This window comes from Akebia trifoliata, chromosome 5 (assembly GCF_017979445.1).
Source record: "Akebia trifoliata isolate Shusen 1 chromosome 5, ASM1797944v1, whole genome shotgun sequence".
Taxonomy (NCBI): domain Eukaryota; kingdom Viridiplantae; phylum Streptophyta; class Magnoliopsida; order Ranunculales; family Lardizabalaceae; genus Akebia; species Akebia trifoliata.
The window spans coordinates 3,057,081-3,082,621 of record NC_141379.1 but is presented as its reverse complement, the minus strand read 5'-3'; the positions used below and the strand labels follow the sequence as shown (position 1 = coordinate 3,082,621).

Genomic DNA, 25,541 nt, shown 5'->3' with positions numbered 1-25,541 from the left:
ATGGGATCTTGGTTTTCGTAGGGACATTGATGACGTGGAGATCCAAGAAGTTGGTAGGTTAGTCGGGGAGGCTTCAAGTATCGTTTTTCGTATGGGAAAAGAAGATGAGAGAATATGGACGGCAAGCAAGGACGGAAGATTTTTGGTGCGCTCTTTCTACCAATCCTTGTGCAATAATGGGGACTCGATGTTTCCTTATGCCGCTATTTGGGGTCCAAAGGTGCCAAGTAAAGTCGCTTTTTTCACGTGGACGGCGGCTCTAGGAAGGATCCAAACGACGGATTTGTTGATGCGGCGGGGATGGTGCGGGGCGAGTTGTTGTGTACTATGTATGAAAAATGGAGAATCATCGGATCATCTCCTAATCCATTGCAAGTTCTCGCATGGCATTTGGGCTTATTTCTTTAAGTTATATGGGGTCTCAACATGCTTACCGGAGTCAGCTAAGGATATTTTCATTGGTTGGTCGTCAATTGGTTATTCGTTCGGCGGCATAAAGTGGTTGCTTGGACTATTACGCCATTTGCAATTTGTTGGGGGGTGTGGTTTGAAAGGAATAGGCGCATTTTCGAGGGAAAACAAAATGATTGTTCAGACACGATCATGTCTATCTTGGGTCTTATCTTTTGTTGGGCCAAAGTGTATAAGGAGTTTAGGGGTCTGTTTTTTGAGGATTTTTTGTATAAGTGGGATGGGGTTTGTGATTCCATTTGTAATTAGTGCTGTTTTGTAAGGACCTTCCTTGTTTGGTCACCTCGACCGACTTGGTTTTTTTAGAAATACAATGCTATTTATCAAAAAAAAAAAAAAAACATGGCAATCCATATGGGTCTAACAACACTGACACAGGGTGGAAAACATGCAGAATTTTACATACACCACACCAAGTTAAAAGATCCCAAACGACACACATTTCTGTTTCTCAAAGACACATAGACACGTGCAAAACATGCAGAATTTTACATACCACCAAACCAAAGCTTCTAAACCTTGGAACTAGAACAACTTCTTCTTTATTCATCCTTGCATCCTCTTGTACCTGAAACCCTGTTTTTGAGATCTCATGCCACCCTCACATACTTACAAAGATTTGTGGATCGAATCCAAGAAACTATGGTACCTCGCTGGCCCAGCCATCTTCACTGCACTTTGCCAATACTCTCTTGGAGCCATAACTCAACTCTTCGCTGGTAAAATCGGTACACTAGAGCTCGCTGCGCACTCTCTCGCAGATGTCATCAATTGATTGTCCTTTGGTGTCATAATTGGGATGAGTAGTGCCTTGGGACATTATGTGGTCAGGCATACGGAGCCGGTCAGATAGACATGTTAGGCATTTACATGCAGAGACCATGGGTTATCCTCAATTCAACCGCTCTCATCTTTAGTTTTCTTAATATATTCACAAAGCCATTTTTGAAACTTATTGGTCAAGAAGATCGGATTGCCGAGGCCGCAGGTGTCTTTGCTATAAGGATGATTCCTCAGCTTTTCGCTTAAGCGATTAACCATCCACTTGCGAAGTTTTTACAAGCACAAAGCAAGATAATGGTGATGGCTTTGATTTCATTAATGGCTCTTTTGTTACATAGTTTGTTTAGTTGGCTTTTAATGTTGAAGCTTGGGTGGGGTCTAGCGGGTGCTGCTGTGGTGCTTAACATGTCATGGTGGTTCATCGTTGTGGCTCAGCTGTTTTATGTGTTAAGTGGGACATGTGGTCGAGCTTGGTCTGGGTTCTCTTTCCTGGCGTTTCGAAATCTTTAGGGTTTTGTACGGTTGTCCATCGCATCAACTGTGATGCTCTGGTAAGATGGTGTGCGTGTGTTGTACCTAAATCATCTTTTATTTCAGTAATTCAGTTTATTTGACCAGAACCGACCCTATCCGATTCGATGCGGATGATAAAAGAGTAATTTTCTGTAGGAAACACTTTCCTTACTTACTTGGTAAGATTTCAAATCTTACCAAGGGTCGTTGAACCATAACGTTCACCAAATTGGCAATTTAAGGAATGTCACTACCCTTTCGATTTCATGTAGCAAGTCAGATCCAAAATGATAAATTTTTTGAACTTGATTCAAGTTTTGAAAATGGACTGCTACTAAACTCCTAAATTTAAAATTAAATATTGAAAATGAGCTTTTGTAATATATATATATTTTTAACTTCATAGAATTAGATCATGGTTTTTTATGCCTCCTCAACGCTAACTAAGAGTTGAAATCTGAATAAGTAAGATTTGAAATCTAACTTAGTAAGGCTAGCCTTACTTTTTGTAACAACGGATTTGGGTAGATCGCATTTTCAAACTGATGACATGCGTCTTGTCCTTGGTCTTCTCAAGCAGACTAATGAAATGACATAAAAAAACCCTTCATTTTTTTTACCAAATATCTGTCTAGCATACAATTTGGAATAATGATGAATGCACACAGTGTTCGTACCCAGTTAATTGTGTGGCTGATGTGGCAAGGGCACAGAACCACACATCCTTTTCTTATATATCCTGATGAAAACGATCTATGATTATGTGCTCTTGCCACGTCAGCTGATAAGAATGCAAAATGTCATATTTTTTTTCTTTAATATTTAGTCATTTATACATATTTAGTGTCTAAATGTACTCATTATTCTTTTATTTTGATTTAGGATGCAAATGGAGGTGTTAAGTGCAAAACAAAATTAATTGGGCGATTTTGGACAGTTTCGACATCGCTTCGTAATCTGGGCATAACTCTCTCATCCGAACTCCAATTGAGATGATTCCAAATGCTATGGAACGCTGAGAAAAAGCTCTACAACTTTCGTGTTTTGAGTTTTAAGAGATAATGACTGTATCAAGGTCAAAATTGGGTTTGAAGTTGCTGCACGTACATTGCTGACGCGAATTTGATAAAAATTTGACGAGGTTTATTTTCGAAAGTCTCCAAATCTAGTGCACGAAAATTCCAACTAAAACACCACTTTCCTAATATATTAGGACTTTATTTTATTTTAATTAGTCAGATTTATATATTGTTATTGGAGGATAAGATTTAGAATATTTTTTTTTAGGAGATTTTGTTGGCTTCTAAGAAGGAAGAGAATAACGTGTAAAAAAAGAAAAAGAAGATCTCTCTCTCTCTCTTGCTCTCTCTCTATTAGATTTTTTTTAAAATCTTTTCTTTAGGAAAGAAGTGGCTAAAACTTGGGGAACTAGGGGCCAACGAGTTGCTGTCAAGAAGAAGGAGAAGTTGCTGAAAATTTTCAGCAACATTATTGCCAAGAAGTTTACAACGTTGCTGCTTGTATTCATTTTCAACCATCAACATCATCGTCGTGATGAACATCACCACCAACACATCTCAAACTTCTTTGGTTGTGTTAAAAAGTGTAACCGTTATGACTTTTATTTATTTTTATTATTGCAACCCTGGTTGCTTTTGGATTAAAGAACATCTTGTTGGATTCTTAAGTTGAAAATTTTTAATTCAAAAAGTTAGTAACTTTCAGATTCATTAATTGATATTTTCGGATTGGTGATATGTAGACACATGAATCAGTGAATTTTAATTATGTATGCTGAATTTTCAGTTTGGTCATATTGAAAACTTTGATATTAACGGTCATTGAAGCCATAATTGTATCTCTAATCACCTAATTGATTTGGAATATGATTTAAAAGTGGTAAAAACTATGAACAATAGTTGTGATCTGAAAATTGCATGTTCTTTAGCCATGGACTTTTTCATAGGTTTGAAGAGTAGGTTATTGAATCATAATTCATTTTGATCTTAATGATTTGTTTAAGAAGTTATAAGGATACGCTAAGTATTAACTTGATTGCTTAATCAAAATAACTAGGTGATGGACTTTTCCAAAACCCTAGGGATTATCTAAGAAGGAATTTATAAGATGCATGATCTCTTTAGGCTTGCACTTTGATTCAATTCGGATATGTAATTAAGGCATAAAATTCGTTATCTATGTTGAAGCAATTTGATTAGTCATTTAATGAATTTGATTTTCTGAATTGTGAGAGAAGATGATCAATTGTAAATATTTATTTCTTTAATTTTTATTTTAATTTTTATTATTTCTTTCTTTTTATTATTATTATTATTATTTTTTTAATCCGAATCGTCAAAATTGAAACCCTTACAAATTTGTGTAATATGTTTGTTTTCAATTTGTTAATTAAACTAACTAAAATTTGTTATGACTCTTTAGAATAGGAGTACCCGCAATCCCCGGCCAATAACGATACCCTACAAATCACTTTACTACAATCTTCTATAGGGTTTATTGATGACTAAAAATATGGTCAATCATCAGCTATGTACCCAATTGCATACCAAGAGTCCAAGACCACATGCATTCATCACGACTCTACATTTAATCTAAGATTTTTGTTTATATGTGCCCTAAGGGCACACGTTAAAGTGCATTAAATACACTTTGAAATCTGATATTTTTTTTACCGAAACTGCCCTCAAATTTTTTTTTTTTTTTATAAAAATACTCTTGCATGCTTGTTCCATAGGTGTATTTAATGCACTTTAGCATGAGCCCTTAGGGCACAAATTCAGTTAAATCTTCAATCCATCTTTTTCAACCTACATCTAATTCTCTTTTTTTTTACAGCTCCATATTTTCCTATTCTCGAGGTATAGCATACTATATAGTTCAGTTCTGTCTCCATTATGTGTTATGTATTCTTTTTACCACTCCCTGTTGTGCCATAGCTGCCGTTAAAGTGCAATAAATACTCTTTGGAAATTAGAATCTGAAGGTATTTTGGTAAAAAATTATTTTCTAAAAGTCATTTATGGTACAAAATCCAATTATCAAATTAAGTGTATTTATTGCACTTTAACATGCACCCGTTGTCATAGGAGCAGATCCTCTGTAGTACTTTGTGCCTGCAGTTCCTGTAGTGGCGTTAGACAGTTGAGACTTCCCCACTAGGGAAAAACAAGAAAATCCCTTCGTTCAAAATCTAGAGTTAGATCAGGTTTTAAAAAAAGATTTTTTAACAATTTGTTTTTTTCAAATATAATCGAAGTCATGATCAACACATGATTCATGTGTTAGTTTTTATCTTTCAACAAGATCTCTCTACCATCGGAAAGTGTACTACAGAGGATCCGCTCTCGTTAACATGACCTTGCCATATATGATGCAAAATTTTGTCGTCCCTTTATTTCATCAAAATTTTTTTTTTTTTGGAAATTATAAATTTCAATATATATATTGAAATTTTATGAGGAAGGTGTCTCTAATATACACCAGATTCATTATGACGAAATGTGCGTAATCCCTATAAACTAAAATTCAAACATAGAATAAGAATAATCCACAATTATAGACAAAGGCATCTATGCTTATGAGAAATATGAGCCTGGCCTGTTTTGTGAGATCAAGGTCAAGGCCCTAACCCTAATTTTCTGTACCATGTCGGTTGGCTAATGACCTGGCTGATGACCCCACTTCTCATAGTGGGTTCCTGTCTATATTTGTATATCTTGTAATTAAAATTAGTTTTTAACTTGACACACATGTCCTTATTTTTTCAGCTTAGAGATCTGGTATTTTGTGGCTTTGATTTTGTTTGCTGGATATCTGAAAAACCCTGAAGTTTCAGTGGCTGCATTGTCCATATGGTGAGTTTTTCAAAAAATGATTACGGGTTGATGGATCAATTTTTTTTTTTTTTTGCTAAATGGGAAAAAAATGTATTGATATAAAGAAGAAATTTCATGGGGAAGAACCCTTAATTTACAATTCGAAATTGAGGAAAAGCAAGCCTGTTAGTAGAAACACACTTTTTAGTGATCGATCTATTAATAGTTTTTTGATACATTAACTGGTTGATCTTGCAGCACGAACATACTGCGCTGGGCACTTATGGTGTCTCTTGGATTCCATATAGCTACAAGGTTTGTTGCAAATATTATAACACAATTAAGCTCTCTCTTTACTTTTGCATCTACAAAAGAAGAATTAACATACTGATAACAAATGTATTTGGGAGCGTGTCACCCAACAAGTGCCAACTTCTCGGTGGTTGTCGTTGTTATAACATCAATCGTGATTGGCATTATCCTTTCTCTCATTCTCCTCATTACTCGGAAAGAGTACCCAATTGTCTTTACAAGCAGTAGAGATGTAAGGAAGCTTGTCTATGAGCTTACTCCATTGCTTGCAAACTCAATCCTCATCAACACTGTTCAACCCGTTCTTTCAGGTGTTTTCAGGCCTTTTTAAAATATAAAAAATAAAAATTATAGCTAGTAAAAGAAAATGCCCTTTCTAATATGAGTGAAAATTGATTTAAATTAACAGGTGTGGCTATTGGGGCAGGATGGCAAGCCATAGTTGCTTATGTAAACATTGGGTGTTATTATGCATTTGGAATTCCTTTAGGTCTTCTTTTGGGTTACAAACTCAAATTCGGTGTCAAGGTAATCGAGATTGAAGTTTATGTTAGATGCAGAAGCTAATGGATCAAATCCAAATTAACAGAAATAATGAATCTTGTTTCCAATGTAATATTGTAGGGGATTTGGTTTGGAATGATCATTGGCACAGTGGCACAAACACTCATCCCCTTAGTGATGACTTACAAGACAAACTGGAACAAAGAGGTAACGTCATACTTCTTAAATGGTTGATAATCCATGCTGTTTCAACCCCAATTCATTCTAAGTTATTGATTTGTTCAAGTTTTATCTTGTATTGGTTGCAGGCTTCCATGGCCGGGAACAGAATAAGACAATGGGGAGGAGAGCCAGATGAGAAGGTTAAAGACATCAACAAAGAAAATCCGAATCATTGACAAACAATGGCTATTTATTCTTGAAATAAACAGAATTTGCGGAGGAAATTGTCTCTCAACATGAATTTGAAGCGCTCAACAGAATGTGTCATTATAATAACATAGCAATGCTATATATTTTTTATATATCAAATGTTAAGCCCAACTAAATCACTAATTGAGAAAAGTACAGCTATTGTTGTTAAGGACAATTCCATGAAATAAAAGGTTAATGAAGTAGACAAGAACCCTTCGATATGAAAAGCTTTTCAAACATGAAATATTGGTAGACTAAAGGTTGTTTTGGCATCTTTTCCACAGTATTTGCTAGGAAGTAATGTCTAAGAAACTGTACTGGATCCCTTTTCAATTCTTTAATATTAAGAGAAAAAAAATGGAAAATCTTTACAAAGGAAAAGGCCAATACAAGATGCCTGACCATAAATCACATTACTAATTCGTCTTTCCGAGAATAATATCCATACACTTTACATAGTCAATATGCAATTTATGCACATGAAAAAGAAAAAACAAACACATTTTCTTGTTAAATTTACATTGGATTATATATATTAAAACACAAATATAGGACAGCTGCGGGAGTTAAATGTCCGTCCATCCCTTACTTTTGTGTGGAACTCATTGTGTTTTCTGTTCTTTTCATTCTTTCAATTTTATTGTCTTTTTCCTCCCAACCCCTCTTGTCTTTCCTTTTTTAAATAATACCCCTAACTATTATTTTTCCTCTTTGACCCTTCTTAACCACCAAAGTGAATGTTCGTGTTGTATGCACTGGCGAACCCTAGTTTATGTATAAACTCTAAAGCACATAAAGCTCTACAAATAGTAGAACATAGTAGATAGTAGTGCAAATTTTTAGCTAAACCAACAAATGGTGAACCCTAAATAATTATCTTAGTAAACAATTAATTACCAAGTATTTTACCTTCATATGTTTAAAATCATTTTAATACTTGTAAAGAAAAAAATTGTTGCGGTGTTAATACAACATACTTTAATGGCTTGACAATAGAGTCGACAACACCAAGTCCTAAGATAAAATTTGATAATCATAGAGTATGACTCGTGGCCTCAAAACACGCCACAAATTCGACTTCCATTATGGATGAAGAACTAATAAATTATTTCATGCTCTTCTACAAAATTCCCCGACTAGCCAACAAAAAAATAAATCCTAATGTAGTTTTCTTGCTATTAGAGCATCCAATGAAGTTCGGGTCTGAGTACCTAATCACCTCTCAATGATCTAAACTCATGTACGCGAGTATATGATCTTTCGTTCCCTTAAGATACCTCATTACCTTCTTTATAGCATTCCAATTATCCAAATTTGAGTTACTTTGATATCTACCTATCATTCGAACTGCAAAAATAATGTCTAATTTATTATAAGTTTGAGCATATATTATGCTACATATTATTGACATATATGGAATACATCCTTTATTTCTTCCTTTTCCAAGTCATTCTTAGGACATCAATTGAGATTGAACTTGTCACCTTTAACAATGGGCACATCATTAATTGAATTGTTGGACAGAATTTTAAATCGTAACACTTAACAATATGGCTGGTCTATATAATCTTTCTAAGACAATTCTACCAATTCCCTTGATTTGTACTAGTAAATGAGAAATGAATAGAGAATGATATACTCATAATTTTAAATCACAACACTAAAATCTTTTTCTACAAAGAAACAATTTCACATATGGTGATTGCCATCATCAGAGGTTAGCTGACATGGTTAGAACGACTGGATTTGCTCCCCAGGTTACACCTTCAAATTTCTATATGCCCCTCCACATAAAAGTGACTATATTTAACTATTGAACACATGCTAGGGTGGTTGGTACATGCGGCTCGCCAAAGAAAAAAAAACATATAACAATTGCGACCAACTCCAATGATCTATATTGATAAATGATGAATACATAATGACATTCTCATAATTTCAAAGATTAAGATATAACTTTCAATCTATTTCAATGATTTGTGGCAACGAATGATGAACAAGGAAAAACATGCATACTCCTATTTTGAAGATTTATGCATAACGATTGATCCAAATGTTTGTTTCATCATTATAATATATGCATTTTGGGTATAATTCATGTAGATCTACGTAGTGTCAAGGTCCAAAAAAATTGAAGTGTTGAGATCGATGTTTTGAAGCATTGACCTAGATGTTTAAAGTGTTAATCTTGACGTTTGAAGCATTGATCTCGATACTATAAACGTTGACCTCAATGATAAGCAGAGGATTAGATGGTCAACAAAAGTGAAGGTGGATTCCGAATGGTATATTCATGTGGGAGTAAGGTTAGCCTAACTAACTTAGTAATATTTCAAATCTTACTAAAGGTTGTTGAGCTCATTTGTTGCATCCAAAAACATGATCCGAGGCCACATAAATGTAGTGGACACAATTTTGTGTGCTTTCTTCTTTGTATAAAAATAAACTTTTAAAAAGGTTATTTTGCACCCTTAAATTATAATTTCAAATTTGAGAGTTTGATGGGAGTTCAGTAACCGTCTATTTTTTATTTTTTGATAAGTAGCATTTCATTCAAAACAATACTAGGCCAGTCGAGGTGACCAACCTAGCAAAACCTTACAGATATGACGTTACTCACTAGAAATACAACGAATCCCATTCCAATTAAAGATAAAATATTCAAAGAAAATCCCCCTAAACTCCTTATAGACTTTGGACTAACAAAAGATAAGACCCAAGATGGATATAATCGTTGTCGTATAATCTTCCTATTTTCCCTAAAAAATACGCCTATTTCTCTCAATCCACAGCCCCCAACAAATTGTGACTAGTGTAAAACCTTTGATCAAGCCCAAAAAAAGTTATTTATTATTTTATTTTTTTGATATTTTTCAATGAAATCTAGAGGGTTGTGGTGTTAGATTTGCCAAATTGGTAATCCCTTTGACCTCAATGACCCATAATAAGATTTATTGAAATCTTACTAAGTCGGGAAAATGTTTTTCTTCATGTGTCATCCAAAATGAAAATCGGATGTCGAGTGATTGTTTGCTCACAACACTGTGAGCAAATTTACTCACATACCAACATTGTTTTGACATGTAGCATTGATGACATAAGCAATAATAAGATAAATTTTCTCTCTCCTGCCCATGTTAAAAAATCGAAATTTCCTAATAAGATCTTCTTGTCACATTCAAAAATATAATCCAATACAAAAGTGTTGTAGAGGAAGAAATTCTATGAATTTAAAAAAAAAAAAAAAGAAATTAAAAATTACATTTTTTTTATCTTTCATCGTTTTTATTTTAAATTTGGGTTCTTGGTAGCCGTTCATTTTCAACACCATTGATCAAGTTCAAGTTTTTTTTTTCTTACCATGAAGTTTTCATGAAATCTAAAAGATTATGGTGTTCAATTGTCAATATGATAATCCATGTGGATCCCACAATACATGTGGGCAAGAGAGAGAAATGTTCTTCTTATTACTTACGTTATCAACACCACATGCCAAAATAGTGTTGGTCTGGGAGCAAACAATCACTCATTGGAAGTCACGGGAATTTCCATAACAAATTTCTAAGAGCTTTGAAAATTTTAATAAATAAGAAGAAAAAAAAATTCACCCTTCGATTTGAGTCTCAAATTTGGGAGTTAGGTAGCCTCATAAAATCTAGAGAGCTGTGCTTGTCGGTGTAATCTTACCAATATGGAAATCCATGGCCCCAACAACCCCTATCAACGGTGGGAGCCGGACCAACTTAAAGTCCTTAAGAGGCCGACTAGCCTTACTAACTTAGTAAGGAAAATATTTTGCTAAGGTTCATCCACCGTCAAAACAAAACCTTGAGATGTGTAAGAAATCTTGAGGTTTTGTTTCCAAGGGGGATGAGCCTTAGTAAGTACTTTTTCTTCCTTACTAAGTCAGGAAAGCGTTTTTTTAACCCCAAATCATAAAAGATCCCAAACGACTCTTGTATCTATTTCTGAGAGACACGAATGCATGATTTCATATATATGACGACACTACCACCAACTTCTAAATCTACTAAATCTTTGAAGAAGAACAGCTTCTTTCATACATCCATCCTACCTGAAACCCTGTTGTTGATAAACAGTAATGTCACCCTCAAATAGCACAGATTTCTGGATCGAATCCAAGAAACTTTGGTACCTCGCTGGACCAGCCATCTTCACTGCACTTTGCCAATACTCCCTTGAAGCCATAACTCAACTCTTCACTGGCCAAATCGGCACTATAGAGCTCGCTGCCTACTCTCTCGCCGATGTCATATATGGGTTCTTGTTGAAATAATAAACTTGATTTATCATAGTTTGTCTCTAGAGTTTCTAGAATTTTCTTGTAATTGGTAGAGTTTCTAGAATTATCTTGTAATTGCTAGAGTTTCTAGTTTTCTTTTATTTACTAGAGTCACTAGAAATACTCTTGTATTTTCTAGAAACACTCATTTATTAATTGGTATGTAGGAAGTATCTAGAATAATCTAAGTTATGGTGTATCTAGAATTGTCCATAGAGTCCTATAAATAGAGATGTTCTCCCACCATTTTGTATCATCCAAAAAAGATCAAGTTGAGTTCAATAATAAAAAAACCTCTTCCATCCAAAATTATTCTCTCCAATTTTCTCTTTAATTCCCAACAAAGTGGTATCAGAGCAGCCAGGTTCGTGAAGAAAAATGGCAAGTGGAGGAATGGTCCCCTTCCAAGTTCCAATGCTCACCAAGAGCAACTATGACAATTGGAGTATAAGATGAAGGCGTTACTAGGAGCTCAAGATGTGTGGGAAGTTGTCGAGAAAGGCCATAAGGAGCAAGACGATGTTGCTCTTTCCCAAACCCAGCGGGAAGCCTTGAGGGATTCAAGAAAGAGAGACAAGAAAGCTCTCTATCTCATCTATCAAGCAGTAGATGAAGATGCATTCGAGAAGATCTCAAATGCAACTACGGCCAAAGAAGCGTGGGAGAAGCTTCAAACTTGCAACAAAGGAGTCGAGCAAGTTAAAAAGATTCGTCTTCAAACTCTTAGAGGTGAGTTTGAACTTTTATTATGGAGGAATCTGAATTAATTTCTGATTATTTTGCTAGAGTATTGGCCATTGTTAATCAACTAAGAAGAAATGGTGAAGATATTAGTGAAGTGAAAGTTATGGAGAAAATTCTTCGTACTTTGAATCCAAATTTTGAATTCATTGCTACGAACATTGAAGAAAATAAAAATTTAGAAACCATGACAGTTGAGCAACTCATGGGTTCTTTACAAGCCTATGAGGAAAAACAAAAGAGGAAAAAGAAGCAAAAGGAGACTATAGAGCAACTACTACAACTCAACTTGAAGGAAGAAAATTTTGGAAATAATAGAAATCAAAGAGGAAGAGGACGTGGCCAAGGACGTGGACGTGGACGAGGAAAAGAAGGAAGGGGCGGCTTCAACAACAACTTCAACAATTCCAACAACTCTAATTACTTCAACAACGGAGAAAGAAGTCGAAATCCACAAGCAACAAGAGGGCACGGAAGAAGCAACTCATGGTCAAGGAACGACAAATCTCACATCAAATGCTATAATTGCAATAAGTTCGGTCACTATGCCTCCGAGTGTAGATTGCCAAGCAAGGTCGAAGAAAAGGCCAATTTCATCGAAGATAAAGGTAGAGAAGAAGGTACGTTGCTGCTAGCTTGCAAAGACAAAGATGAAGGCCAAGAAAATAAATGGTATCTTGACACCGGCGCTAGCAATCACATGTGTGGACAAAGAAAAATGTTCGTGGAGCTCAATGAAGCGATAGGAGGGAATGTCTCCTTTGGAGATGAATCAAAAATACCCGTGAAAGGCAAAGGTAAAATTCTCATACGCTTAAAAAATGGAGGCCATCAATTCATCTCAAATGTTTATTTTGTGCCCAACATGAAGAATAATATTTTGAGCTTGGGTCAATTGCTAGAGAAAGGGTATGATATTCACTTAAAAGAAAATAACCTTTTCTTAAGAGACAGTAAAAGTAATTTGATTGCCAAGGTGCCCATGTCAAAAAATAGAATGTTCCTCTTGAACATTCAATACGATGTTCCAATGTGTCTAAAAGCTTGCTATAATGACTCGTCATGGTTATGGCATTTACGCTTTGGACACCTCAATTTTGGCGGGCTCGAACTTTTGGAAAAGAAGGAGATGGTAAGAGGTCTACCATGCATCAACCAACCCGATCAGCTTTGCGAAGGATGTTTGCTTGGGAAGCAATCCCGGAGAAGCTTTCCGAAGGAGTCATCATCAAGAGCTACAAAGCCGCTCGAGCTCGTACACACCGATGTTTGTGGACCAATTAAACCAAACTCTTTTGGTAAGAGCAAATACTTTCTCCTTTTCATTGATGATTTTTCAAGGAAAACGTGGGTTTACTTCCTAAAGGAGAAGTCGGAGGTGTTCGAGAATTTCAAGAAGTTCAAAGTCCTTGTTGAGAAAGAAAGCGGTCTTGCTATTAAGGCCATGAGATCTGACCGAGGAGGAGAATTCACATCAAACGAGTTCCAAAAGTACTGCGAAGATCATGGAATTCGTCGTCCCTTAACGGTGCCGAGATCCCCCCAACAAAATGGAGTGGCAGAGAGGAAGAATCGAACCATACTCAACATGGCTCGCAGCATGCTCAAGAGCAAAAGAATGCCCAAGGAGTTTTGGGCCGAAGCGGTGGCTTGTGCAGTCTACTTGGCAAATCGCTCTCCAACAAGAAGTGTGTATGAGAAGACACCACAAGAAGCATGGAGTGGAAGAAAGCCCGGAATTTCTCACCTCAAAGTCTTTGGAAGTGTTGCTTATGTTCATGTGCCTGATGAAAAGAGAACCAAGCTCGACGACAAAAGTGAGAAGTACGTATTCATTGGCTATGACTCAAGATCCAAAGGCTACAAGTTGTACAACCCAATTACCCGGAAAATTCTCATTAGTCGTGATGTAGAGTTCAATGAAGAAGATTCTTGGGATTGGAACACACAAGAAGACGAGTATGATTTTCTTCCTTACTTTGAAGAAGAAGAAGAAATGGAGCAACCGAGGATAGAAGAGACAAGACAAGAACTTCGAGAGCCTACTACTCCACCGATCTCACCAATCGGAAACCTGCATGAAGATTCGTCATCAAGTGAAAGTTCTAATGAGAAGACGCCACGCTTAAGAAGCTTACAAGAACTTTATGAGGTAACCGAAAATCAAAATGATATCACTCTTTTGTGTCTCTTTGGTGATTGTGAACCTCTAAGCTACCAAGAAGCGGTAGAAAACAAGAAATGGAAAGACGCTATGGATGAAGAAATCAATTCAATCACAAAGAACAACACATGGGAGCTAGCTACACTTCCACAAGAACACAAAGCGATTGGAGTAAAATGGGTGTACAAGACGAAGAAGAATGCTAAAGGAGACGTGGAGAGATACAAAGCAAGATTAGTGGCTAAAGGCTATAGTCAAAGAGAAGGCATCGACTATGATGAGGTATTTGCTCCTGTTGCTCGTCTTGAAACCGTTAGATTAATAATTTCTTTGGCAGCTCAAAATAGATGGAAGATCTACCAAATGGATGTAAAGTCCGCCTTCTTAAATGGTTTCCTTGAAGAAGAAGTCTACATCGAGCAACCATTGGGCTATGAAGTAAAAGGACATGAAGATAAAGTTTTGAGGTTGAAGAAGGCTTTATATGGCCTAAAGCAAGCGCCGAGAGCTTGGAATACTCGAATTGACAAGTACTTTCAAGATAAGAATTTCACCAAGTGTCCATATGAGCATGCACTCTATATCAAAGTTAAAAATGGAGATATTTTGATTGTATGCTTGTATGTGGATGACTTGATCTTCACAGGTAGCAACCCGAGTATGTTTGAGGAGTTCAAGAAAGAAATGGCGAAAGAGTTCGAGATGACAGACCTTGGGCTCATGTCTTACTACCTCGGCATTGAAGTAAAGCAAAAGGACAAAGGCATCTTCATTACTCAAGAAGGCTATGCTAAGGAAGTGCTTAAGAAGTTCAAGATGAATGACTCTAATCCAGTTGGCACGCCGATGGAATGTGGAATCAAGTTGTCAAAGCATGATGAAGGAGAAAAGGTGGACCCAACTCTCTATAAAAGTCTTATTGGAAGTTTGCGCTACCTAACTTGTACTAGGCCGGATATTCTCTATGCCGTTGGAATCGTTAGTCGCTACCTGGAAGCTCCAACAACAACCCACTTCAAGACTGCAAAGAGAATACTTCGATACATCAAAGGTACAACCAACTATGGCTTGTTTTATTCATCTTCTAACAATTATGAGATAGTTGGATATAGTGATAGCGATTGGGGTGGAGACTTGGATGATAGAAAGAGCACCACCGGATTTGTGTTCTTTATGGGAAACACTGCTTTCACTTGGATGTCAAAGAAGCAACCAATCGTCACACTATCAACTTGTGAAGCCGAATATGTTGCTGCAACATCATGTGTTTGTCATGCTATCTGGCTAAGAAACTTGTTGAAAGAATTAAATTTACCACAAGAAAAGCCTGTCGAGATTCGTGTTGACAACAAGTCAGCACTCGCACTAGCAAAGAATCCTGTCTTTCATGAAAGAAGTAAGCATATCGACACTCGTTATCATTATATACGAGAATGCATTGGAAGAAAGGAAGTAAGGTTGGAATTCGTGAAATCTCAAGATCAAGTAGCAGACATATTTACCAAGCCACTCAAGAGAGAAGCTTTTACCAAATTACAAGGTATTCTTGGAGTCACAAATCAAGTTTAAGGGGGGGTGTTGAAATAATAAACTTGATTTATCATAGTTTGTCTCTAGAGTTTCTAGAATTTTCTTGTAATTGGTAGAGTTTCTAGAATTATCTTGTAATTGCTAGAGTTTCTAGAATTTTCTTTTATTTACTAGAGTCACTAGAAATACTCTTGTATTTTCTAGAAACACTCATTTATTAATTGGTATGTAGGAAGTATCTAGAATAATCTAAGTTATGGTGTATCTAGAATTGTCCATAGAGTCCTATAAATAGAGATGTTCTCCCACCATTTTGTATCATCCAAAAAAGATCAAGTTGAGTTCAATAATAAAAAAACCTCTTCCATCCAAAATTATTCTCTCCAATTTTCTCTTTAATTCCCAACAGTTCTCCTCAGGTGTCTTGGTTGGCATGGGTAGCGCATTGGGCACACTATGCGGCCAGGCATACGGAACCGGTCAGATAGACATGTTGGGCATTTACTTACAAAGATCATGGGTCATCCTTAATTCTACCGCTCTCATATTTAGTTTTCTCAACATCTTCGCAAAATCATTTTTAAAACTTATTGGTCAAAATGATCAGATTGCAGAGGCCGCGGGTAGCTTTGCTATAAAGATGATTCCTCAGCTTTTCGCTTATGCGATTAATTATCCATTAGCGAGGTTCTTGCAGGCACAAAGCAAGATAATGGTGATGGCTTTGATTTCATTAGTGGCTCTTTCGCTACATAGTTTGTTTAGTTGGCTTTTGATGTTGAAGTTTGGGTGGGGACTAGTGGGTGCTGCTGTGGCACTGAACGCATCGTGGTGGTTCATCGTTGTGGCTCAGCTGTTTTATGTGTTTAGTGGGGGATGTGGTCGAGCTTGGTCTGGGTTTTCTTTCATGGCGTTTCGAAATCTTTGGGGTTTTGTAAAGTTGTCACTTGCATCGGCTGTCATGATGTGGTAAGATTTTTTTATTTTTATTTTTATTACTAAGAGTAACCCCAACGCATGACCTATGCCTCTCGCACCACCCATCCCCTTTCAATTGCCATTTTGGGTTGAGGAGTCCCAACAAAATTTTTTGGATCATAGAATTTTTAGACGACCCAAACTAGGTCACTCCACTTGATTAGCCACCTTTCTTGGAGGGGTAAAATTCAGACAATTAGCTGAAAATAAGTTAATTTCAGAAAGTAGGAAATATGAGTTGAATTAAAAGTGGTATTAAAATATTCATGGGTAGCAATTTTTAGATAAATTCAAAGTAATTACCTACAAGCATTTTATGACCTATATATAATTGAGTCGTGATAAGCTGACTACCCCCACATGGAAAACCCAATCGAGGATCTGATGTTACAAGTTTGCAATCATAGATCTGTATTTCTCGGTATATACGGCTTCCTCAGGATACATTTTTTTAAATGAGAAAATGCAATTTTATATACCGAAGAGCACAAATCTATGGTCCAAACTTATTACGTCAGGGTAGACCTTGAGTTTGCCACGTGGGGGAGTCAGCTTATCACAATTCTATATAATTGGATATGGTGTCATGACTCATCATAACAGGCCCATTCGGATCACATTTTCAAACTGATGACATGCCTTTTGTCAGTGGTCTTCTCATGCAGACTAATAAAATGACTTAGATACCCTCAACTTCAACCTCTAACTAAAACCCTTGATTTTTCTACCAAAAATTTGTGTAGCTTCCAATTTGTTTTTATTCTATTCAACCCACACTTAAATCCTCTCTTTTTCTACAATTTCGGATTGTCATATCCTCTATATATCATTTAGTATATATATATTCTCTCTCTACTATCTCTATTTACTCTTTTTACAACTCCATCTTGTCATATAATTCAAAATTTGCCAAAAATCAACTTTTCACAAAATTATAAATTTCAAAATATATTACAATCTTGTGAAGACATGATGTCCTACATACACCAGATTCATTACATAGATGGTTTTACAAGATCTATATAAGCCGTATAATAAATTCAAATAGAGTGTAAGGGAATTTGGTTAAGATTGTAGAACCCGATTCTCGATTTTAATTATGGATTGTCAAAATCATGTTATAGAAATTGATTTTCAAAATCCAAAATCTTGTTTGGCTGACATTGTTTTTGTATTAAAAAATTACCCAATTGCACATCCTAAGATTAAAAAGGTGATAAAAAATAGGCAGATTTACCAAAACATGCACAACATTTCGAATATTTACCAAAACGGTACACTGTAGCAATTAATTTCGAAAACGGTAAATTTACCGTTTTCGGAATTAATTTTTTTTACCAAAACGGTAAAAACAGTAAAATGTATTTTTTTTTACCGAAAATGCCCTTTTTTATTTTTTGACTGAAATTACGAAAATAAAATTGATTTCGGTAAAAAAAAAATTATAAATACATATGATTGTTGGATTACCGAAAGAGAGTGAATCTTTTTAGTTGGGTTTTCATTTTTTTAAGGTTAAAATTGTAAATATATATGTAAAACAAAAAAAAGGGTATTTTCGGTATAAAAAAAATATTTTACTGTTTTTACCGTTTTGGTAAAAAATATTAATTCCGAAAATGGTAAATTTACCGTTTTCGGAATTAATTGCTACAGTGTACCGTTTTCGGAATTAATTTCGAAAACTCTACCGTTTTGGTAAATTATTCTAAAAAATATTTGTCACAGAGATTGAAAATAATGGATTTTTTAGAGGAAAAATCAAAGATTTTTCAAAAGAGAGAAAAAAAAGAGGGTGTTTAGGTCATTTTCTATTAGTTTTCAAGTGAATTATATGTTTAAGGAGGAGTGGTTTTTTGCTTACAATGCTCACACTCCTCAGTGCGTGCCACGTCAAGCATGTAAGGGTAGTTTTGTAACAAACAAGGGTGTTTTTTTTATTTAGGGATGCCATTCAATACCCGTGGGTTCATGTGATTGGTGGATCCCAAATTTTTGCGAGCTCTGTGAGCGAAAAAAAATTCGTTTAAAGAGCATGTTAAGGTTACTGGAAGAATTATGATTGTTTTGTATTTTATATAAAAAATTACTCTATTACTATGACTGGTGGTGGTGGTGTTATTGTTTTTTATGTAATTATTAATACTCCTATTGTTATTAACTATAGTTGTTAGTTCTGAGTAGAGCCAAGTAGCATGGAAAGGAAAAGGCTACATAGTACTATAGACAAGGGAGAAAAGAAAAAGAAAAAGGATAAGAAAAAAAGAAAAAGAAAGAGAGAAAGTAGGAAGGACATCACATTTGGATTTGAGTCGTGAAAATATGACTTGCATGTGGCATACTCAATCGACTCCTTGAAGTGGCAAGTTCGGAAGTCGTAGATATTAGACACAACGTGAAAAAAGCCCAAATTTGACGGCCTTGGGCTATCAAATTTCATAAAATTCGATGGACCAAGAGGTCAAATTGGTGTCGAATTTTTCATTGTCAAATTTTTTTTTTTTCGGCGGGCCAAAACTATCAAATTAATGAAGGATGAGAGAAATTTAACAGCTCTAAACCGTCAAATCTAGGAACATTAAGAATTTCGACGGTCCTAGACTGTCAAAATTCAGTTTTTAAAATTCGTGGGTCTTGGCTCGTCAAAATTTTATGTCGAATTTTCCACTTGTCACATAGTGAGAGTTCCCACTATTCTTAACAAAATCTCAATGAAAGACTACATAACCCCATCAAAGAGTACTTGATTGTCTTTTACAATTCCATGAATAAAGCAATCATGATAATCAAATGATACTTCAAATTCAAGAGAGCTAAACTAGATGATATGTAATTAGGTGGTAGGATTTTAGACATTCTAAACATTTAGCCTAGCTAGCTTTCAAACAAATTAGCATCAAATTCTAAAAGATTCTATAGGTTGGATCAAATAGTCAAAACCTCCTGAATTGGGTCTAATTTCATTGAATGCCATGAGATTCTCTTGCATCAATTCTAAAGAGGATGGGCACAAGAGTAAAATAAAATAAAATAAACCCACTTTATAGTTTTCTCTCTACTCACACATAATTAATTGGAACACTTCTTCCTCTTGAAAGGCACAGTCTAGATACTATACTAAGCATTTTAAAACATATAACAAAAACCACAAAACAATACTTATGCTCATGAGAATTATGAGCCTGGCCTATTTTGTGGGATCGAGGTCAAGGCCCTAACTCTTATTTTCTGCATTGGGTAAGGAGGGCCAGCGCTTAATGGGCTATTCTACCAAACTAATAACCCTAATTCACATAGTGAGATCCCATCTCAATCTACATATGTATCTTGTAGTTACAACTATTGTTTAAGTTGATATACTAAGAGTCCTTATTTTTGCAGCTTAGAGGTCTGGTATTTCGTGTCTCTGATTCTCTTTGCTGGATATTTAAAAAACCCTGAAGTTTCAGTGGATGCATTATCCATATGGTGAGTTTTTCAATTTGTCATATCTGTTATTGATTATCAAAATAATTACCTTAGCCGAAAGAAACCTTTGTTCATTTTTGGTCTGATCACCATTTGCAGGAGTAGAGAGAAGCAAACAAGAATGTCTGTCCATCTGGAAAAAGAGAACTTCTATTGCCACACCAACTTTTACTAATGCCACCCCAAAATTTGTGCTAATTCTTTGGTTATTAAGGTTTTCGTCAAAACATGCACAACTTATATCCAAATTCCGGTTTTGGTACATTGTTCATTTTAATTCCCAAAACATTTATTTTCAGTGAATTTGTCACTTTTATAATCAATGAATTCGTTGATAAATTACCAGCATGATCGATAATCAGGCAAAATTGCTGGCATTTTATCAGAATTCATAGATTATAAAAGTGACGAATTCACCCTAAAAGCATATTTTGGGATTTAAAATGAAGAGTACTGAAACTGGAATTTTGTCATATTCAGCTCACGAAATGGAGATTCACCCTTGGTTATTTACATATAATAGTGGTGGCATTAGCAAAAGTTGGTCTGCCAATAGAATCTCTCTCAAAACACAATACCAGCCTAACATAAGTAATCTTTGCTAAATGGATCTATCAATAGTGTTATTTAGTTTCATTAATTGGATGATCTTGCAGCATGAACATACTCCGTTGGGCATTTATGGTGTCTCTTGGATTTAATGTAGCCACAAGGTTTGTTGCAAATGTACCATATGCTCTCTCTCTCTCTCTCTCCACTCCCTAAGTTTGCATCTACAAAAGTAGAATTACTGAACAAATACTTTGATGTGGTTTGTATATTTTCAGTGTAAGGGTGTCTAATGAACTCGGAGCAGGTCACCCAAGAACTGCCAAGTTCTCCGTGGTGGTCGTTGTTACAACATCAAGCTTGATTGGTGTTATACTTTCTCTCGTACTGATCATTACTCGAAAAGATTACGCAACTATGTTTACAAAGAGTGGAGATGTAAAGAAGCTTGTCTACGAGCTTACACCATTACTTGCAACCTCAATCATCATCAACACCATTCAACCCGTTCTTTCAGGTATTTTCAGAACCCCCCCCTCTTAAGGGTAAATTACATGATAACTTTGTTAACATTAGCAACACCTCAGAAATACCGAAAACTTTTAGAATTATTTGGGAATTTTCCCTTTTTTTAATATCTATAAATTGTAAAATAAATTTTCCTTTCTAAAATGAGTGAAAATTGATTGAAATTGGCAGGTGTGGCTATTGGGGCAGGATAGCAAGCATTAGTTTCTTATGTAAACATTGGGAGTTATTATGTATTTGGAATTCCTTTGGGTCTTCTTCTGGGTTACAAATTTAATTTTGGTGTCAAGGTAATCACCATTGCAATTACTATCAAATATTTATTGAATTAGTTTCGATAAGATGTAGAAGCTAATGGGTGAAACCCAAAGACAAATAATGAATTTTGTTTACAATGTAAATATTGCAGGGGATTTGGATTGGAATGATCCTTGGCACAGTGACACAAACACTCATACTCTTGGTGATGACTTACAAGACAAATTGGAACAAAGAGGTAGTATTATATTATACAGTCAAGCTTCTAAAATGGTTGAGTACTTTAGTTAATGGATGATAATTAATCTATGCTCTTTCATCCACAATTCATTCTAAGTTACTGATTTGCTATCTCGAAAGATTGGATGACTCATTTTTCGTTTTTTGGGTTGTCAAGAGTGTTAAAGAGGAGTCTTGGGGCCATATATTGATAGTAAAATAGATTTACAGTTTGATCATTCGGCTGCACTAACTCTTCAACGTGTATTGGTTGTTGCAGGCTTCCATGGCCGTGGACAAGATAAGACAATGGGGAGGAGAACCAGATGAGAAAGGTTAATGACATCGACAAGGAAAATCCAAGTCATCAATAAGCAATGGTTGTTCATTTATGAAATAAACAGAATTTGCAGAAGTTAGCGATAGCTTGAATCTCCAAATCATTGAGGTTTCTCCTAAAACCGAAATATCAATAAACCACCCGAAAATTAACCACAAAGTTATACACTAATATCCATTTTTCGAAGACAGAGAGAATATAAACTAGGGAATTGGAATTGAAGAAGAGGTAAAAGTTAAACCACAATAATAGTTTTCCAAGTTAAAAAATATTCTTTATGAAATTCCATGAATATTTTTTAAATAACTGCCTCCACACCATATCCAAAGGATGATCTCAACCTTCTACTCTCGCAGTAAAAATTACTCTCATATTTTGCCTTAATTATTCTCACTCACAACCACTTCCCTAACAATGCTAAGTTCATGAACCCAAACTTCTAAAGCCTAAAGACTTTTTTCTAGAGAGCAGACAAGATCATGGTTTTAAAACTCGTATTGACATCTCGTCCATGAATGAGACCAAGTCGTCTTGAACCAGTTTTCCGATATATGGTTTTATATCTCATCCGATATGTTCGACTTGTGTATCCATCTCGTTGGTGGATGATAACGAGACGCATCGGATGAGTCATCTTGGTCTCAGATGAGATTTTAAACCATGGACAAGACTCCACTTAACTATATTGAATTTTTGCTTTCCATCTTTATAATTTCAAAAGAAATTCCAAATGAATTTATTCAAGCAAAATTTCAACACTCTTAGGCATGGAGAATTATGATAGGAAATAGACCACAATACTTAATATGAAGGAGAGCCATTCCTCCCCCACCCTCTTCGAAAGGTACCTAACTTTCCAGGATCCCAGCCTTTAAATTACAAGAATCTTGACATTAGAGTTCTTATAGGTTGCCCCATAGAGAAGGAAGCCGGGAATGATGTCACCTAAAATCATAAACTCCCTGCAAGAGTATGTAAATTGGGAACTGATGGACAACCCCAAATACCTTATTCTAATGAAGATTACTGGAAAAACCCAAAAATGCCTCAAAACAATAAAGGAGACCACCCTTTAGATAAAAAGAGAAAAATATGATCAATATATGCCTCAAGGAAACCCAGTGAATCATTTGCAAATTTCATATTAGTCAAGGTCATGGTTTAAAATATCATATTGATTGAGTGTTCCGGTTAATGAAAAAATCGTTACTGTATCGGCCAATACATTCGATAAAAACCAACACGTATCAATCTTGGCCGATATACATATCAATTTGTATCGACCAATACATTCTGATATTTTAAACCATGGTCAAGGTGACCCCTCTTTATGTTAAGTCACTGATTACTAGTACCAAGTCCTATATTATAATATTTCAACAGATTTAAAAATATAAAATAAAATAAACCATAGTTTTCTCTCTACTCATATTAGGGTGTAAATATTGTAATAATGCTTAGTTGTTAATCTGTTGTAACTGTTAGTTAGTTAGATAGCTTTCTCATTATGCTTTCTGTTATAACTACTTCATTGTAATAGTGGCTATATAAATAGCTGGCTTCTGTATTGTTTGGAATATATGAATGAAGATCATCTTCTTCTTCTTGAGTGTAATATGGTATCAGAGCAGATCTGATCTGCTGCAAATTTGCTTGTTTTCTTCTTCCTTCGTTGATTGTTCTTATTTTCATCGATATGGCGAATCTTTCCTCGATGAGTGATTCCAATCCTGGAGAGCGTACCAATTCGAATCGTTCCGCCATTGAAGAACCTTCGAATCCCTACTATCTTCATCATTCTGATAGTCCTAGGCAAGTGCTTGTCTCGCAACAGCTCACCGGTGAGAATTACACCAATTGGAGTCGCGCGATGTTAATTGCACTATCTGTGAAAAACAAATTGGGATTTGTCGACGGTTCCATTCCTGAACCTCAAGGTACTGATGCTAATTTGTTCAACTCCTGGATTCGTAATAATAATATTGTCATATCTTGGATATTAAATTCGGTTTCCAAAGAAATTTCTGCCAGTATTATTTTTGCTACTTCTGCCCGAGAGATTTGGTTAGATCTTAGAGATCGTTTTCAACAGAGGAACGGACCTAGAATTTTTCAGCTTAAACATGAATTGATGAATTTGCGTCAAGAACAGAGTTCTGTTAGCATTTACTTCACAAAGTTGAAAACTATATGGGAAGAACTGAGTAATTATCGGCCTAATTGTTCTTGTGGAAAGTGCTCTTGTGGTGGAATTAAAAATCTTAACGATCATCATCAAATGGAGTACATAATGTCCTTCTTAATGGGACTTGATGACTCTTTCTCTCAAGTTCGTGGTCAGTTGCTTCTCATGGATCCGATGCCTCCTATCAATCGTGTTTTCTCTCTAATTGTTCAAGAAGAACAACAAAGGAGGATTAATCCTTCCTCTGATTCGAGTAATTCTACTGGCACAATGGCTTTTGCTGTTAAAACAGATGTTGCTAAGTTTGGTGGATCTGGTTCTCATAATTCTCAAAATTCCAATATCAGTGCTTCCAAGAATCAGAAAAAAGACAGGCCTTTTTGCACACATTGCAAGATTCTTGGACATACAGTGGATCGTTGCTACAAGATCCATGGATATCCTCTGGATATAAATTCAGATTGAACAACAATTCTAATGCTGCTGCTCATCAAGTTTCTACTTCTGATGATAGACCAGATCAGTCTAATTCTTTTGGAGGTTTTGTTCAGAATCTGAACTCCAATCAATATCAACAGCTAATGTCCATGCTTTCTACACATTTGAGTAGCTCAGCAAAGGTCACCAATGCTCCTGATCCTTCTCAAACCAACTGTCTCGCAGGTATTTGCTTTTATGTATCTTTGAGTCCTCTATTTTCATCCAATCAGTTCTGGATTGTAGACTCAGGAGCTACTCGACATATTTGTTCACAAGCTAGTGCCTTTGTTTCCTTGCATTCCATTCATCACACAACAGTTACTTTGCCAAATCATTCTCAGATTTTGGTCCATTTTGCTGGTGATGTCAAACTGCATTCTGACCTTGTGCTTAAAGATGTATTGTTTGTTCCTCAATTCAAATTCAACTTGATTTCAGTCAGTGCTTTAGTAACTGGATCTGGCCTTACAGTGAGTTTCCTTCCTGACTACTTTGTTATCCAGGATCTATCAACCAAGAGGATGATTGGCAGGGGTGACAAAGTCCAAGATCTCTATGTTCTTAATGTTCAGTGTTTGAATTCTATTTCTAATGCCTTTGTCAATAATGTTTCTGCTCATATTTGGCATAATAGGCTAGGACATATTTCTTTTAAGAGACTTGATTCTTTGAAAGATCAGTTGAAATGTGATGTAACTAGATTGCATAAGTCGAATCCTTGTTATATTTGTCCTCTTGCTAAGCAAAGAAGGCTGCCCTTTGAATCCAATAATCATTTGTCCAAGTTTCCTTTTGATCTTGTGCATTGTGATATTTGGGGGCCATATCAAACTGTTTCTTATACTGGTCATCGATTTTTCTTGACTCTTGTTGATGATTGCACTCGTTTTACTTGGGTTTATTTGTTGAAGAATAAATCTGATGCTGTCTTTGTGATACCAAGGTTTTTCAACATAGTTTCCACT

At 35.6% G+C, this 25,541-nt stretch overlaps 2 pseudogenes across 2 annotated transcripts; both read left to right on the top strand.

Moving 5' to 3' along the window:
• Window positions 1–21: 21 nt before the first annotated feature.
• On the top strand, window positions 22–7,002 carry LOC147401010 (protein DETOXIFICATION 29-like; annotated as a pseudogene). The gene is made up of 7 exons (XR_015178294.1): window positions 22–1,805; window positions 5,556–5,642; window positions 5,862–5,929; window positions 5,999–6,226; window positions 6,325–6,443; window positions 6,540–6,626; window positions 6,728–7,002. The product of XR_015178294.1 is annotated as a protein DETOXIFICATION 29-like (transcript).
• Window positions 7,003–15,990: 8,988 nt separating this feature from the next.
• On the top strand, window positions 15,991–22,048 carry LOC147401009 (protein DETOXIFICATION 29-like; annotated as a pseudogene). The gene is made up of 7 exons (XR_015178293.1): window positions 15,991–16,540; window positions 19,931–20,017; window positions 20,674–20,730; window positions 20,845–21,083; window positions 21,266–21,384; window positions 21,504–21,590; window positions 21,852–22,048. The product of XR_015178293.1 is annotated as a protein DETOXIFICATION 29-like (transcript).
• Window positions 22,049–25,541: the final 3,493 nt, after the last annotated feature.